Source organism: Vipera ursinii, assembly GCF_947247035.1.
Source record: "Vipera ursinii genome assembly, chromosome: 1".
NCBI classification, from domain to species: Eukaryota; Metazoa; Chordata; class Lepidosauria; order Squamata; family Viperidae; genus Vipera; species Vipera ursinii.
Window position 1 is genome coordinate 89,778,074 of NC_139512.1, and position 18,106 is coordinate 89,796,179.

Genomic DNA, 18,106 nt, shown 5'->3' on the forward strand with positions numbered 1-18,106 from the left:
CCCTCACAAAAGGAAAAACTGGGAGCAGCAAAAAATGTGTGCACATGCGCGTACATGCACGCATGTGCAGAACAGGGTTTGACTGAAGAGTGGAGACAAGGCGAGATATGCACCTACCCTGCATATTTGAATTGATTGGTTGAACTTTTTTAGTCCCACTTTTTTTTGTGGGGGGACTGCACATGGCAGAGGACTGGGAGCCGCAGGAGATGGCTGAAAGAGCCGCATCCGGCTCTGGAGCCGCGGGTTGCAGACCTGTGGACTAGATGATCTTCAAGGTCCCTTCCAACTTTACTATTATGATTATGATTATGACACTGGAAAAATGCGTTCTCTGACCAATGTCTGCTCTCTACAATGAGATTTCCCCTAAGATTCAAGTCCCCACCCCCACCCCAATTTTCTCATGTTTAGAAGAGAAACAGAAGACCACTTTCCTTCATCCAAGCCTTTGGTGAAGAACAATGGGATGCCTCATTTCATTGTCCTTGCCGTTTTTTTATATTTTTAAAAATGTTTTACAGATATTATTGTAATTTCTTTGCTGTGAGGCACCACAAACCACTGGGCAACATACAAGCTTAATAATAAATTGTTGTTGTTTTCTGGATTTTTAGACTGTTGTGATAGTTTCATCACCTATCTCCTAAGAGATACTGGCCTACTTTCAGTAATGGGATGACTGATGGTTCAATTTCCTCCCTGTTTTGTTTTTTTCCCCATTCTCCTTCCCATACATACTCTTGTAATTGCATAGTTTCTCCTGTAAGGAGAATACTAGTAGCAATGTTAAACTTATATCTAGTATGTCAGGGTTTCCTTATTCCCTGAAGGAAAAGAAAAAAAACACACTTTAGTCATTCCCATAAATATCTGCATTTTTATCTGATCGGAAAGAGAAGAAATGCAGTGGAGGAATGAGTAACAAAAGAACATGGAGTAGGCTTTCCTTGCTTTAAGGGAAGAAAAACTGTTTTGGTTAGGTTAAAACCTGGCTATTGTTTTGTTTTTGTTTTTTTGGTGTTTGGTTTTTCCCCTCAGTTTTGAATATACATCACTTCAGAAAAGAAATTAATTTGGAAGGAACCATTTCTCATCCAATTTCATCAAAGCCATGGTGAAAGTTAGAAATCCAAAGCTTTTTGTTCTCCCATCATGGCAATACAAAAATAACTTAGTGATGCAGTTCAGTGGCAAGAACAGTAAGGTTCTACGCTTAGGCAGCAAAAATCAGATCCACAGGTACAGGATAGGCAATACCCTGTTCAATATTAGTGCCTGTGAGAGGAATATAGGTGTCCTTGTGGACCACCACTGAAGTATGAGTCAGCACTGCCAAAAACAGTCTACCTGCTCTTGGGTTGCATCAACAGAGGGATGGCATCAGGAACAAGGAAAGTGATAGTACTGCTCTATACCACATCAGTGAGGTTATATTTGGACTACTGTGACAAGTGGGAACTATTATGTAGTGAAACAGCTTGCTTTCTGGAGCTGTGGGAGCTCCACCGCTGGAGGTTTAAAAGAAGATTAGACAACCATTTGTATGTGGATTCTGCCTTAGTGCAGGGTGTTGGATTGTATGACTGCAAAGTCCCTTTAAATCTCATGTTTCTATGATTCTCTGGCCCCCTCTTCTTTCTATGTAATACTTCTTGAACTGATACAATGCTGTGAAGGGAAGAGATCTGTTGCACTATAGAAAAACAACTGCAGGGATTTTTAATACTAGATCTTTTGTAATGTGGGGACAGGTGATTAATGGAAAGAGCTATTCACTGGTTTTGTTTGGCTTTGTTGACAGAATTGATGACACTTGCATGAATTATTGTTCTTTATGTAAGAAAACCTTTGGGGAACTATGTGAACATAGACTATGTGGGAATAGTGGGAAAAAATGTTCACTTTCCTCCCTTAGATCATAGATAATGATTACCTGATGAAATACCCTCACCAGATCATATCACATAGTAGCATAGTAGCACAGGTAAACAAGGACAGATTTTGCTATACTGACAGTAGTCATTCAATGTCTCATTTCGAAATAGTCAGTTAATACCTTGTGACCTATTATAACTAGACATTGATTCAAGTCCAGATACCTGATTTAGAATGAATCTAAGTTCTGAATTCTGAACTCTAACCAGGTGAAATAATTGAAATTACAACAAAAAAGTTCAATTTATTTCACAAAGAATGCTGATTTCTGAAGCAATTTGATCTGATGAATAACAACTTGTCCTTTAGCAGGAATAGAAATAGAGCAGAGCTGATACCCAGTTTCATTTCTATCAAAATGCTCACACACAACTGTGCATGTCCCTACAAGATTGGTATCAGGATTATGAATTAAAGCAATTAGCAGGAGCAAGAAATTTTCATAGAAAAGATATAAAGGGCAATAAAATTAAACTATGTTATTTGAACATCATGTACTTGTTTGGATGGTATGTCCTTACAAGAGGATAAAGTCATATTTCACATAATTATCATTATTTTCATATTATCCTGATCTTTAAAAATTGCACAGATGTACTTGGCTGTGGTACCTGCTTATATCATCCAATGCTCGAGGGGTTTATTTTGTTAGTATGGCTTTATGTATATGCACAATCTAAGTATTTGTTCACTAGTACAAGAAATTTTTAGGAAAAGCAATTAATCTCACTATGAAGTACACAAGTAGCTTCTTAAAGATAGGACATTCCTATAATCTTTCTTTTTTTTTGCCTTTGCAGAATCTTTTTCCAGGAATTGATATTAATCATACTTATGTGACAGTAACACTAGCAGGCTTGTTTTCTAAAAGATTTCAATGTGTAGAATAGTGACTATTTCCATTTTTTTCATAGTGGATAGCAAACGTCAGTTGAATGTTATACATAGCCATTTTTTAACATGGGAGAACAAATAGTACCTGTGGAAGAAGACAATTCTGAAATACCAGTCTGCTGAGAAAATGCCAGCATAACTAAAAATATATTTCATATCTTTTTATGAATTTTATCCTGTAGGTTGGTGAGAGAAAAAAAACATCAGACTCAAGGAAATATAGAAGAGAATAGAGCTGGAAGGGAAATTGGAGGTCTTCTAGTCCAGCCCCCTGCTCAAGCAGGAGAACCTATACCATCTCTATCTAGTCTCTTCTTAAAAATGTCCAGTGATGGAGCGCCCATGATTTCTGAAGGCAAGCTTTTCCACTGGTTAATTGTCCTCACTGTTAGGAAGTTTCTCCTTAATTCCAGGTTGCTTCTTTCTTTGGTCAGTTTCCAACTATTGTTTCTTGTGCTGCCCTCTAGTGCTTTGGAGAAGAGTTTGATGCCCTCTTCTTTGTGGCAGCCCCTCAAATACTGGAACAAGGCTATCATGTCACCCCTGTTTCTTCTTTTCTTTAGACTAGCCAAACCCAAGTCCTACAGCCGTTTTTCATATGTTTTAATCTCCAGGTCTTTGATCATTTTAATTGCTCTTCTCTGAACTTTTTCCAAAGTCTCAACATCTTTTATGTAGTATGGTGACCAAAATTGGTTGCACTATTCCAGGTGTGGTATTACCCTTCTTTAGCATTGTTGTTATTGCTTCTACTGTAATATTAAAAAGGTAAAGCTTCCCCCGCACATGCATGTTAGTCGTTTCCGACTCTAGGGGCCAGTGCTCATCTCCGTTTCAAAGCCGAAGAGCCAGCGCTTGTCCGAGGATGTCTCCGTGGTCATGTGGCCGGCATGACTAGACACCAAAGGCGTACAGAATGCTGTTACCTTCCCACCGCAGTGGTCCCTATTTTACTACTTGCATTTTTACTTGCTTTCGAACTGCTAGGTTGGCAGAAGCTGGGATGAGTAACAGGCGCTCACTGTATACCTGCCAAAGAAAAATATAGGAAGGAATGATAAATCTTATAGATTTATGATTCATTTGGGCTCTGCAAATGCAGGAAGTCAATGATTGATGTTTTTTTTAATCCCATTTATATCCCGCTCTTCTCCGAAGACTCAGGGCGGCTTACAATCTAAGCACAAATCAATGTGCTTAGTCAAGTACAACATGACACATACATTTGAGGAAATCTCTTCTCATCTTTTCCTTACAAAATCTAGCATGTATTTTCAGGCACAGTGGTAGTGACTGTATCATTTTGGGTTTGTAAATTATGTCTAACCTTGGAATAGAAATTCAGAATTTGTGAAAGTGGGGCTGGAGCTTACTTATCTGTATCTGAAATAGAGTTCAAATGCTTACATATTTGGGTCTAGCAGTTCATTTGAGCAGCAAATGCAAAAGCTGAGTCATTTTCCATTTTTGTAGAAGCTCTGTTTTTCTAATGGAATAATTAGTTCTGGTTAAGGTACTTCTAACTCCAATAAAATTATCAAAAGGAATTGTGAAACAGACATACAGTATAAATATTTTCACAATGTTTCAAGTTATTTTTTAAAGCAAAAGATTATAATTCCCAGGCACATTAGGTTCTGTTACTCAAAACAAAACTGGACTCTTCCATTTTTCCTTTATAAAATTAAAACTGGGTGTTCGTACTATTAAGGTAAGTGAATGTTTCATTCATTCCCAGCAAAGTGCACTTGAAATGTTTATCTCAAACAGCCTTAGAAGAAATTGTTCTACATCATTTCAATACCGAATCATAGGTCAGAACAGCTTTTGGGCTTGACTAAAATGGATAACCATGACATCTTAATTTTCTAGAGAATTAGACAGTAATGTGGCTTATTCTATAGTGCCTTTAATATAAAGTGACAATTTATTAGGAAATAAAAGTTTCTACTTTTTCAACCCTGTCATTTAGAAAGTGTCTTCACTGCAAAGAAACACTTATGAGTTAAATTGGTAAGATGTAGCATGAAATAAAAGCTTGTGGAACTGTATTCTGGGCACAGTTATATCTTGATGCTCAGTCATTTTGACTTCAGTCTAGTTTCCTGAAATTTTCCTCAATACAGTGGCTATCTTCAGTGCCAACTTCATCACATTCTGTCCAAAAACAAAAACAAAAAAAGATATACAAAATGTGTTGGGCTCTTAAAAAATTAAAGTAGCAGAGATCAAAAACATCTGCCTCAACTTCTGGGAAATTTGATGCACTTCATCCAACATTTCATAGCAATTTAGCTTTTCAAATGTCATACTGTTCAGATGAAAGGCAAGATATTTACAGTCATGTGTGGTTTTTCCCCCCCTTTCATTTTATACTATACAAGAGCACTGGCTATTTTATTTCTGAATTCCGAATCGCATCCAGGGACCAAGTCAGTCTTTAGAAGAGAAATCTCAAGTAGATGTGCCATTTGCCACAGTCTTTGTATAAATCCGGCATCAAGTTCCCTTCGTCCTGTGTGCTCCCACAGGGAGGGTCTTCTCAGGGTACCGTCGGTAAAAGATTGCCAGCAGACAATACCCAGGGGGAGGGCCTTCTCTGTGGGTGCGCTGGCCCTCTGGAATCAGCTGCCTGTAGAGCTTAGGACTGCCCCTGACCTTCGCTCATTCCGCCGGTACCTGAAGACCTGGCTCTTTGAGCTCTCTGGCCTGGTCTGAGCATATTAATTGGGATTTTAACTGTTTTTTTTAACTGGGGTTTTATTGCAAGGTTTATATAATTATTTTAATTGATTTTAAGTTTTGTAACTGTTATATCTGTTTTTTAAATAACCTTGTGAACCGCCCTGAGTCCTACGGGAGAAGGGCGGAATATAAAGTGAATAAATAAATAAATAAATTGAATAAATAAATCCTGGCTATGGTGAAACTCCCCAAAGTTTAATTGTAGTAAACTAAAATGCAAATGATTTTAGTCTGTAATATATTTACCATATATACTTGAGTATAAGCCGACTCGAGTATAAGCCGAGACCCCCCATTTTCACCCCCAAAAACTGGAAAAAGTTCGTGACTCGAGTATAAGCCGATCCGCCGTTCTGCAAGCCTCCGCCGCCAGCAGAGGCTCGATCCGCCATTTTGCAAGCCTGAATACACAGGAATACCCTGTGTGGCCGCGGCTCTCAGGGAAGCCCTGGCTGTCCGCTTCCTCGCTCCACGCTGCCATTCGGGGCCCGCGTGTTCCCCAGGCAAATCGCGGCGCCCAGCAGGCGAGGAAACACGCCTGCTCCAGTCGCCCCCCCTTCCCTCAGGAGACGCGAAGCAAGTGACCGCCCGGAGCTTACCGAGGACTTGCGCGCGGCCGAGGCTTCGGTGCTTCCAGGATCGCGCGCACCTCTCCCAAGCCGCCGCCGTCCGGAGACCTGCCGAAGTTTGGGGAGATTTGGGGAGGTGCGCGCGCACCTCCCCAAACCTCCCCAAACGTCGGCAGGTCTCCGGATCTCCGTGCCTTGCCTGCCTGCTTCTTTCCGCTGCGGAAAGAAGCAGGCAGGCAGGTCACGGAGATCCGGAGACCTGCTGACGTTTGGGGAGGTTTGGGGAGGAGATCCGGAGAGCTGCTGACGTTTGGGGAGGTTTGGGCACCTCCCCAAACCTCCCCAAACGTCGGCAGGTCTCCGGATCTCCGTGCCTTGCCTGCCTGCTTCTTTCCGCAGCGGAAAGAAGCAGGCAGGCAAGGCACAGAGATCCGGAGACCTGCCGACGTTTGGAGAGGTTTGGGGAGGTGCCCAAACCTCCCCAAAGGTCAGCAGGTCTCCGGATCTCCGTGACCTGCCTGCCTACTTCTTTCCGCAGCGGAAAGAAGCAGGCAGGCAAGGCACGGAGATCCGGAGACCTGCCGACGTTTGGGGAGGTTTGGGGAGGTGCGCGCGCACCTCCCCAAACCTCCCCAAACTTCGGCAGGTCTCCGGACGGCGGTGGCTTGGGAGAGGTGCGCGCAATCCCGGAAGCACCAAAGCCTCGGCCGCGCACAAGTCCTCGGTAAGTTTTTTTTTGTTGACTGGAGTATAAGCCGAAGTGGAATTTTTTAGCCCAAAAAGTGGGCTGAAAAATTCGGCTTATACTCAAGTATATACTCAACAAATAACTATCAATTTGTTTTGTAATTTTTATGTAGTTTAGAATATTAGGAATAGAAAAATACATATATATATGTTGTGATTTAGGGTCAGCCTGTGGGTTCGGCAGTTGGGTTGGATGACTCAGAGGAGGAGGGGGTGTTGAAGAACTTGCTGAGGAGGCTGAAGATCTTGCTGATGAGAGCCCTCAGCCAGGCCCCTCCCACCTGGTCACGATGGAGACCCAGCTGTGTGAGCCTGACAGCATGGATGAAGATGATGCACAGCTGGCCCTGTTCAAGGATGCCCGACGCAGGAGGCAGTCAATCATGAGTAAACAGAGGAAGGCAATGGGGCACCTCAGAAGGAGGCAGAGAGAAGCCACGCCCTGAACTGTATAAAAGGGGAATGCATGGGAGGGCTGGTTTGCTGAAGGCAACCGGTTGATTAGTTCCTGTTTCATAGCTCCTGTTTCATGGTTGGTGTCTTGTTTTGCTGTTTTATGTTAATAAATTTGGCAGGCTTAATTCCAGCCTCATATAATATATATACCTTTGGTCATTTGGGTTTTTTCCCATGTAGAAATGAAGGTGTAGGTGCAACGTTTCGACGGAATCCCATCCGTCATCATCAGGCTGGCGGCTTCAGCTTCCCTCTTCTGGGAGAAGCATGTGGTAGTGGCTGTTTGTTCCTCTTTTTTAAACTGCCAGAGGGGGTGTGTTCTGTGGGTGGAGGTGTGCTCTGATTGGGTGGGCGATTAAGTGTGTTCTGATTGGGTGGGAGTGTGTTTTGAATGGTGGGGGTGTTCTGATAGGGTGGGGGTGTGTTTTGAGTGGATGGGCTGGTCTCAGCTGCCAGCCTTAGACCTGAGCTGGTGAGTTGTGCTGCTTTTGTTCGGCTTCGTGTTTGTGGTGGTGCCATGTTTTTATAGTGGGTGTCAGTTTGCTTATTGTGTGGTTTGGAGGGGTTTAAAGTGGCTGATGTTGCAGCTGTAGTTAGGTTTCTGTTTTGTGGTTGTGTGTCGTTATCATTGTGGGTTCGGATTTGCTTTTTGAATGGTTGTGTGGTGGTGATGTCATGTGATGTTATCATGAGTTTGGGTCTGGTATCATTCTTGGTGGTTGGGACTCGTCTGTCAATCAAGGCGGGTTTCCAAATGGCTGGTAGGCGAGAGGTATCATCTCATTTGTTCATGCTGTGGGGGCGTTTTTCTATCTCAATGGCTTCTCTGATTATTCTGTTGTTAAAATGTTCGATTTTGGCGATAGTTTTGGGTTTTTTTAAAATCAATTTCATGTCCCGTGGCTTCAAAGTGTTGGACCAGGGATGAAGTTTGTTCTCCCTTTCTGAGTGAGTTTTTGTGCTCTTCAATGCGTGCACTTATTCTTCTGTTGGTCTGTCTGATGTATGTGGTGGGGCAGGTGGTGCATGGGATTTCGTATACTCCTTGGTTTTCTAAGCCAATTATGTGCTTGGGGTTTCTTAGGATGGTGGATATTTTTCTGTCTGTGTAGAATGCTGTTTTGATGTTGTGTTTTGCTGATTCTGTCTGTGGTCCCTTTTAAGTATGGGAGGAGGGCTTTGCCATTTTCTTGTTCTCTTTCTTGGGTTTTTGTGGGTGTCTCTCTTCGGATTAAGTTGGTAATCGTGTTTCTTTGGAATCCATTGGCTGTTAGTACATTAGTGAGAGTGTGTAGTTCGGTTTTTAGGTGTTGTTCGTCAGCTAGGTGTTTTGTTCTGGAGATGAGTGTCTTGGCTACGGAGTTGATCTGTGCTGGGTGGTGGTGTGAGAGTGCGTTCAGATAGCGGTTTGTGTGTGTTTTTTATGGTAGATAGTGTGTCCTAGGGAGCCATTGGATTTCTTGTAGACTAAGACATCAAGGAAGGGAAGTTGATTGTTAGCTTCTGTTTCCATGGTGAATTGTATTTTGGGGTGTAGGCTATTGAGGTGTATGAGGAAGTCATCCAGTTTTTCTTTGCCGTGTGGCCAGATTACGAAGGTGTCATCTACGTATCTGAGCCAGAGTTTGGGTTTGTGGTTGGATTTTTCTAGAGCGAGGGTTTCAAAGTGTTCCATGTTGAGGTTTGCGATGACAGGTGAAAGGGGTGATCCCATGGGTGCTCCTTCCATTTGTTTGTATCTTTGTCCATTGTAGATGAAGTATGTGTTGGATAGGCAGTGGTTGGTCAGATCTAGGATGTAGTTTGGGGGGTTGTATTTATTTCAGATAGCTGTCAAGGCTTCTTTGATTGGCACTTGGGTGAAGAGGGATACGACATCAAAGCTCACAAGTAGGTCACAGGGCTGTAAGTTTAGTTTACTTATGATCTCTATGAATTGGAATGAGTTTTGTACATGTGAGGTGATGGAATTTGCGTAAGGCTGTAGTTGTTTGGCAAGAAATTTGGCTAGATTTTGTAGAGGTGAGCCTATGGAGCCTATGGAGCCTATGTAAATTACTAACAAAGAATTAAGGGAGACTGAAATGCATTTCTAACTTATTAGTTTTCATCAGTCAGCCATATGTTGAATGGTATAACATGAAAGTGATATGAGTAGCTGATCAGTGAATTTTATCATGTCTGCCCATTTGTGTCTCCCTTTACTGTTAGAATCTGTTCAGGCAGGTTCATTTGAAAGTAGACAAATAGAGGCCTTTTGATTTAATCTGGTTTGGTCTTTCTTGTATAATCCTGTTCCTATCTTCATACTCTTACATTTCCTTACTCTAAATTTTAGTTTTTATATCCCCTTTGCTTTCTCTTAGCCTTTCTGAAAATGCAATGCATGTATATGTATATATGTTAAGTATTTATCAAGTCTTTTGAATACCTTGCTGGTTAAATCTTCTTTCCTGTTTCAGCCTAATCCAAGGCTATCCGCAGGCTATAGTCACAACTTACGGCAGTTCATTATTTGTGTAAATTATTCAAATTAAATTGCTAATAAAGAATAGCAGCCTCCCTAATTCTTTATTAGCAATTTGAATAATTTACACACACATACACACATACACACACACACACACATATGAAGTATATATACAAATTCTCTTTAACTAGCCTTGTATTGAGTGAATTTTGTGAAGGGAGCCAAGATAGGCACCTTGCTATTACTTATATAATACATTTTTAAAAAAAAATAATTACAATGTAGTATATAAAGTGGTGATAACAAAATGTGTCATACAAATAGCAACACATATTGCATTATCAAGAAGAAACTAATTCTACCAATAAGATACAACAACAAACCTCAAAGGGCAGAAGTGCCAAAGTTCAGGAGGTTTCATTCTTCATTCCTTAGTGAGAGCTTTATTTTGTAACTTTATTTTGTAACACTTATGGAAGTTGTGATTTTTTTCAGTTATACTGAGATACTTTAGCACACATTCCCTATTGACTTTTTGCTGAACGGCTTGAAGGATCCCGTATTGTCTTTTTCTCACAATTGCTATTTTTATTTTGAAAGAATACAAGTGTTTAGGTGTCTTTACTTTATAGATGTGATTCTCTCTTTTAACAAATATCAATCCAATCTGAACTGAACTCTGTTACTTTTGAACCTGAATGGGCTTTATGATCTTCAGATTTTGAATTTAAATCAAATCTTAGCTAAAATACAAAATGTTAATACAAAACTCTTTAGATGAGAATGCTTCATCTAAATGCCTGTGTTGGGTGGTTGTTAATCAATCTTGCCACCCTTATTTTCTGAGTGCATCTTTAAGAGATATTTGGTAAACAGGCCCAAAGAGGAATAGCAAATAAAAGTGTTATGAATCTCTTTTCAAGTGATGTGAAATGATCCACCATAATAGAATCTCTGATACGAACAAAAATGAAAATCTGGGACTCAATTAGCATCCACTGTAAAAAAAATATTTGTCTTTTCAAAAAACTCCATACAAAAATGTTTATATTTATTAATTTACATATAAATATGTAAATTACATATGCAGCCTACATATCTGTAAATATAAATTATGTAAATTTGGAAACATTACACATTTGAACATAAGGAACTGTAATAAAAATATTTTTCTTTCATTAACAGAGTGACAGAAATCACAGAACAGATGCGCAATTTTATCAGTAAAGCAATGCTACAGAATAGGAATAATAATAATAATTTATCATTTTATGTATATATATATATATGTATATATATATATATATATATATATATAGAGAGAGAGAGAGAGAGAGAGAGAGAGAGAGAGAGAGAGAGAGTAAAGGTAAAGGTTCCCGCGCAGAAGCTGGGACGAGTAACAGGCGCTCACTCTGTTACGCGGCACTCAGGATTCGACCCGCCAAACTGCCGATTTTCTGATCGACAAGCTCAGCGTCCTAACCCACTGTGCCACTGCGTCCCCATATATATATACACACTATTTTTAATTTAAAGGGGAAAAAAATCAAATGTAGACACTTCTTTTTAAAGCCAAATAGAAAAAACAGACTTTGTTTTGTTTTAAGTAAATTTTAGCATCACTACAGAGGTAATTTTCCAGTATGACTTGTGGGATATGTTTCAACTTCTCCATTTAGTCAACAATCTTAATGTTTCCTGATACCTATCTATCCATTATGCTAAATAGGTCAGTCCTTACAACGCTTTGGTAAGTCAACTAGGTGCTTCTGCATAATAGCAATTAATGGGGGAAAAGTGCAAAATAGAAAAGAGATCTATCATTTCCTTTTTTATATAACTTTTTTTTTCAAGTTGGTATGTTTTCTATGTTATCATTCATATTTCCTACAATTTATTTTTTTACTGATTTTCTATACTTTTCTTTAGATGGGAAAACAAACAAAAGCATCCATAGCAAACTACTACAATGCCCAAATAATGTTACACACAAAATAACATAATGACTGCATTTACCAGTAAACCTGTCAATGTCCATTGCTTTAGATCCATCTTTGATTTAAAAAATAAATTTCTGCTCTTTACACTGAATCATCACACTGTTCCCCATGAAGCCACTTACAGATTACGAAGAGGAGATCAAAAGAGGTCTATAAATGAAATGCTATGGACAGTACAAATATTGGTTTCACTAATATGGCTACTTTCTCAGAGAAAAGAGCTCTTCCTTAATGTTTCTTCATGTATTTGGGATAGTCATGTTCATGAAAAGCCTCCAAATACAGCACTGGCAATTACAACTAGAGCTATTTCTGGGAACAAGATGACTAGGAAAGGAGATGTAGAATATGTGAAGAAGATCATAAATGTTAGACTCATGTGCCTCAATTCTCATAGAATAAACGTCTTAGTATTTAAGGCTTTGTTATGAGTAGTTTTATACCAGAACAGGATCCCTGCCCCAAAAATAGAAATAACAAATAACATATTTTATAGAAATAATATTTGAAATCTGAATAAAATAGAATAGCATCTAAATATTATGAGGGTTTTCTTTCTGAAAGTCAAATCATGAAGAGGTTAAGTTAATCTTTATTTCTATTCAGACATAGTAACAATAAATAATTTTACAAGTTCAGGTTGAAAGATTCATAATTCCAAAAGAGGAGAGAAGATTGAGGTCTTTCTCTGTTTGCGGTAAGTGAAAAGCTCTGATAATTTTTGACAGTCTCCAAAATGGACTGCTGCCAGTGGGAGATTTTTCATCTCTGCAAATCTGCAAAGGAAAACAAAATAAAAGCTCCAAGGGGGCGGGAACCAAAACAGACAGCCAAAGAAAGAGAATTTGTACATACCCATATGCATGATTGCACCTGCCTTGTATGTGTTTTATAAGTTGGGAAGAAATCTAATAATGAAATACATGCTCATGCCTTTTATGAATGAATTAGAATTATAATTGCAATCTGTCAGTTTGAATTAAAGAATGGTTCCAGGTTTTAGGGCAGAAAGTGCTTCATAGGTTAACTAGAGCAGCATTATGCCGTAAAAACATTTTGGAACCCCAGCTTCATATTTTGGTCATGATGCAGTTGCTTATGTTAGATGCAACCCAGTAATTCAAAATTAAGTGCCTAATGTTTGTTTGTTATAGGTAGCTGTTTGAAAAAACAGAGTTTTGATTAGAAAATTATACTCCAATTTGGCAGAAGCTCTGTGTGATCATGGACCTTTTAGCTACTATATTGGTTCATTTACTTCAGTTAGGAGAGTATTTGGCACTATTTTTTCCCTCTTTTGCTAAAACGAATGGGAAAACCTTTTTTTTAAAAAAAGGAAATGAAAAAGTCAAGGGAATTGTGGAAGATACTCCACCATCCAGTGGCCTATCATTTCCCTCCTGGTATTTTTATCTAGAGAATTCCAGGAAATAAGAGTCCGCTATTGTACATGGGATCAATCTTTAGGCCTTTGGTAAGGAATGGCCTTTATACACTTGGAGCCACCTGCATTGATTTCCCCCCCCCTCCAAAAAAAGGGTGTTGCTATTGGAAAGTATGGTTTAAAGCGTGGGTGTCCAACCTTTTGGCTTCCTGTGCTGCACTGAGTGAAGAGGAATTGTCTTAAGTCACATATAAAATATATACTATAGTTTATGTATTTAAATTACATAGTCATCTTAAAAGTCTATGATCTTGTGGAACCATCTGCTCATTTCCATCAAAGAGAAATGTGTCATATGAGTCCCAGCATTGTTAACTAATGCCCATAATAAAAGACAAATCTTGTTCATCAACATGACAATGCCAAGGTTTTCGATCCCTCTGTCAAGCCTCAAAGAATGCCTATGCTGTGTCAGCCATTATTGCTTCTTAGTTTACCTACGAACTTGGGTGGTGGAAGGAGGGAAGAATGGAATTCAGACTTCTGATATCGAGAGGCCAGTTCATGAGAAGCAAAAACTTTCAAGATTTGTTTACTGAGAACTAAAGATGTTCTCTCATAATATTTCCCTGACTTATAATTGGATAATGTGACCTGCACTAATAAGGGGAGGGAGGTTTCTATACTTTTAATATAATAATTTAGGTGTGAAATAACAAGAACTGGTTTTTCTTTCATCTATGCTGAAATTTTTATTTATTTATTTATTTTAATTCCATTTATATCCCGCCCTTCTCCGAAGACTCAGGGCGGCTTACAAGCTTAGCAGTAGCCTTCATTCTATGTATATGCCTGCTTATTAGGGCTTTCACGCACACCCCAAGCGGCATTATTACAAAGTCAGCTTATTACCCCCAACAATCTGGGTCCTCATTTTACCTACCTCGGAAGGATGGAAGGCTGAGTCAACCTTGAGCCTGGTGGGATGAGAACCTGCACTAATTGCAGGCAGCTGGTGTTACTTAAGGAGGCATTAGCCCACTGCTCCACCAAGGCTCAGTCTCTATCTCTATCTATCTATCTATCTATCTATCTATCTATCTATCTATCTATCTATCTATCTATTGGATTTCTAAAAAAAACAAAACCAACAAAATACATGGATAACATAAGGAAATACATTGAAATAAATCAACAATATCTAGGCAGTGAAATGTTGTGTAAAGTTAAAGAAAATATATAGTATTGAAATGCACACAGGATATTTGAAGCACTAAAGGAGTTGTGCACTTTCACAGTGACTCAGCAGTGAAATTCTGTTCCTTCAGTTTTATTTGGCAAACTACTTACATCTGTCTACTAAGAATTACTATAATTGCATGTGCTTAGTGTAGATAAGCATGCTGTTCCATAGAAACTGTTAAAAAGATGTGTACTGTCTGTTTCTATTCCCTGTACCTGTTAATTTAATACCTACCTCTCTTGGTTGCACAGGATGAGGAGGTTTTTTATGTATTTATTTATTTTAAATGTAAAAAGTCACCCAGTCTATGTTGATCACTCTTTCTGAATGCTACTCAATTTGATTTTTTTTTAAAAAAAATCCATAGATTATATTGGGCAAACTTCAAAACTTCTGAGGTTCCTTTGCCTTTTGCAGAAAGGATGAAAATATAATGGATGGAAGACTTTTAGAAAACTACAATATTGCCAAATATTTGGGTACTTCTTAAATTCTTAAATTATCCAATATTCCCTTTTATAGCAAAAGTAGCACAGTTGCAAAAAAGGCAGAATATAAACCTTCAAATTTTCCATTAAAAATAGAGAAAATAAGTCAACCAATACAGAGATCTTCTAGTTCATATATATATATATATATATATATATATGAACACACACACACACAAACACAGACAGACAGACAGACATATATATATATATATATATATATATATATATATATATATATATATATATATATATATATATATATATATATATATATACATGTGTCAAATATTAACTATTTAGATTACATTGCTAGGCCCCAAACATGGGGCAAATCTTTATTTCCTGTTTTCAACCTATCTTGAAGGCCATCAAACAGGCAGTAGTCACACCGGACAGCTCATATATTTGTGTAAATTACTAACAAAGAATTAAGGGAGACTGAAATGCATTTCTAACTTATTAGTTTTCATCAGTCAGCCATACCCTTCTGAGATTCGAACCTGGGCTAATTGCACATTAGGCAGTTGTTTTTACATCTTGAGCCACAGGATCTCTCTCGCTTTGTTAGCTTCTGCAAGGGGAGATATGTGTCAAATGTTAACTATTTAGATTACCTTGCTAGGCCCCAAACATGGGGCAAATCTTTATTTCCTGTTTTCAGCCTATCTTGAAGGCCATCGAACAGGCAGTAGTCACACCGGACAGCTCATATATTTGTGTAAATTACTAACAAAGAATTAAGGGAGACTGAAATGCATTTCTAACTTATTAGTTTTCACCAGTCAGCCATACCCTTCTGAGATTCGAACCTGGGCTGATTGCACATTAGGCAGTTTTTTTTACATTTCAGTTTCCCTTAATTCTTTGTTAGTAATTTACACATATACATATACATATACACATACACACACACACACACACACACACACACACACATATATGTGCACCCATGGGATCACCCATGGGATCACCCATGGGAGCACCCATGGGATCACCCCTTTCACCTGTCATCGCAAACCTCTACATGGAACACTTTGAAACCCTCGCTCTAGAAAAATCCAACCACAAACCCAAACTCTGGCTCAGATACGTAGATGACACCTTCGTAATCTGGCCACACGACAAAGAAAAACTGGATGACTTCCTCACACACCTCAATAGCCTACACCCCAAAATACAATTCACCATGGAAACAGAAGCTAACAATCAACTTCCCTTCCTTGATATCTTAGTCTACAAGAAATCCAACGGCTCCCTAGGACACACTATCTACCATAAAAAAACACACACACACCGCTATCTGAACGCACTCTCACACCACCACCCAGCACAGATCAATTCCGTAGCCAAGACACTCATCTCCAGAACAAAACACCTAGCTGACGAACAACACCAAAAAACCGAACTACACACTCTCACTAATGTACTAACAGCCAATGGATTCCAAAGAAACACGATTACCAACTTAATCCGAAGAGAGACACCCACAAAAACCCAAGACAGAGAACAAGAAAATGGCAAAGCCCTCCTCCCATACTTAAAAGGGACCACAGACAGAATCAGCAAGGTCCTCCAAAAACACAACATCAAAACAGCATTCTACAAAGACAGAAAAATATCCACCATCCTAAGAAACCCCAAGGACATAATTGGCTTAGAAAACCAAGGAGTATACGAAATCCCATGCTCCACCTGTCCCACCACATACATCGGACAGACCAACAGAAGAATAAGTGCACGCATTGAAGAGCACAAAAACTCACTCAGAAAAGGAGAACAAACTTCATCCCTGGTCCAACACTTTGAAGCCACGGGACATGAAATTGATTTTAAACAAACCAAAACTATCGCCAAAATTGAACATTTTAACAACAGAATAATCAGAGAAGCCATTGAGATAGAAAAACGCCCCCACAGCATAAACAAATGAGATGATACCTCTCGCCTACCAACCATTTGGAAACCCGCCTTGATTGACAGACGAGTCTCAACCACCAAGAATGATAGACCCAAAGTCATGATAACACCACAGGACATCACCACCACACAACCATTCACAAAGCAAATCCGAACCCACAATGATAACGAGGCACAACCACAAAACAGAAACCTAACTACAGCTGCAACATCAGCCACTTTAAACCCCTCCAAACCACACAATAAGCAAACTGACACCCACTATAAAAACATGGCACCACCACAAACACGAAGCCGAACAAAAGCAGCACAACTCACCAGCTCAGGTCTAAGGCTGGCAGCTGAGACCAGCCCATCCACTCAAAACACACCCCCACCCAATCAGAACACCCCCACCATTCAAAACACACTCCCATCCAATCAGAACACACTTACTCCCCCACCCAATCAGAGCAACCTCCACCCACAAAACACACCCCCTCTGGCAGTTTAAAAAAGAGGAACAAACAGCCACATGCTTCTCCCAGAAGAAGGAAGCAGAAGCCTCCAGCGTGATGATGACGGATGGGATTCCGTCGAAACGTCGCCCCTACACCTTTAGTTCTACGCGGGAAAAAACTCGAATAACCAAAGATCCACATACGAACACCCGCGAAAACCTCAGAAAACATATATATATAGGGAGAGAGAGAGAGAGAGAGAGAGAGAGAGAGTCAGGACCCACCCCAAACCACGTCTTAGGGAAACAAAAACTCTTGGAGTCAGTTCTAGTCCAAAAGGAATCTTTACTAGGACATGCTTGGTTGTGGGAATACAAAACATGACTTAGTATTGTTTTACAAATTGAAATTTTATAAAGTATACCCGGTTCAACCCCCCTTCCCTCAACCCCATTTGGTCAGCCTCCATCCTTCTACTTTGTGTCATCCCTTTCGTGGAGAAAAAAAAGGAACTTCGAATCTTTATGGTTATTGCCTTCTTCCTCTCCAAAATTAAAAGAAGACACAAGCCAGATGCCTTCTTCTCTAACCCTCCCTTTTGTTCCCCCCAGTTCAAAAGGTTCCCTTGGTCTTTGAAATAACCTAAGGCAGGCTGAATCCACATATGCTCCTCCTTCCTCGGGAGATGGCAGAATCCATAGGGGGGGAATAATGTTTTAAACATACATCTATGAATGTGATATAAATGGATTCTGACATATTCTGATGAGAACAGAATGGTCATATTAATCTCCCTTTAATTCTTTGTTAGC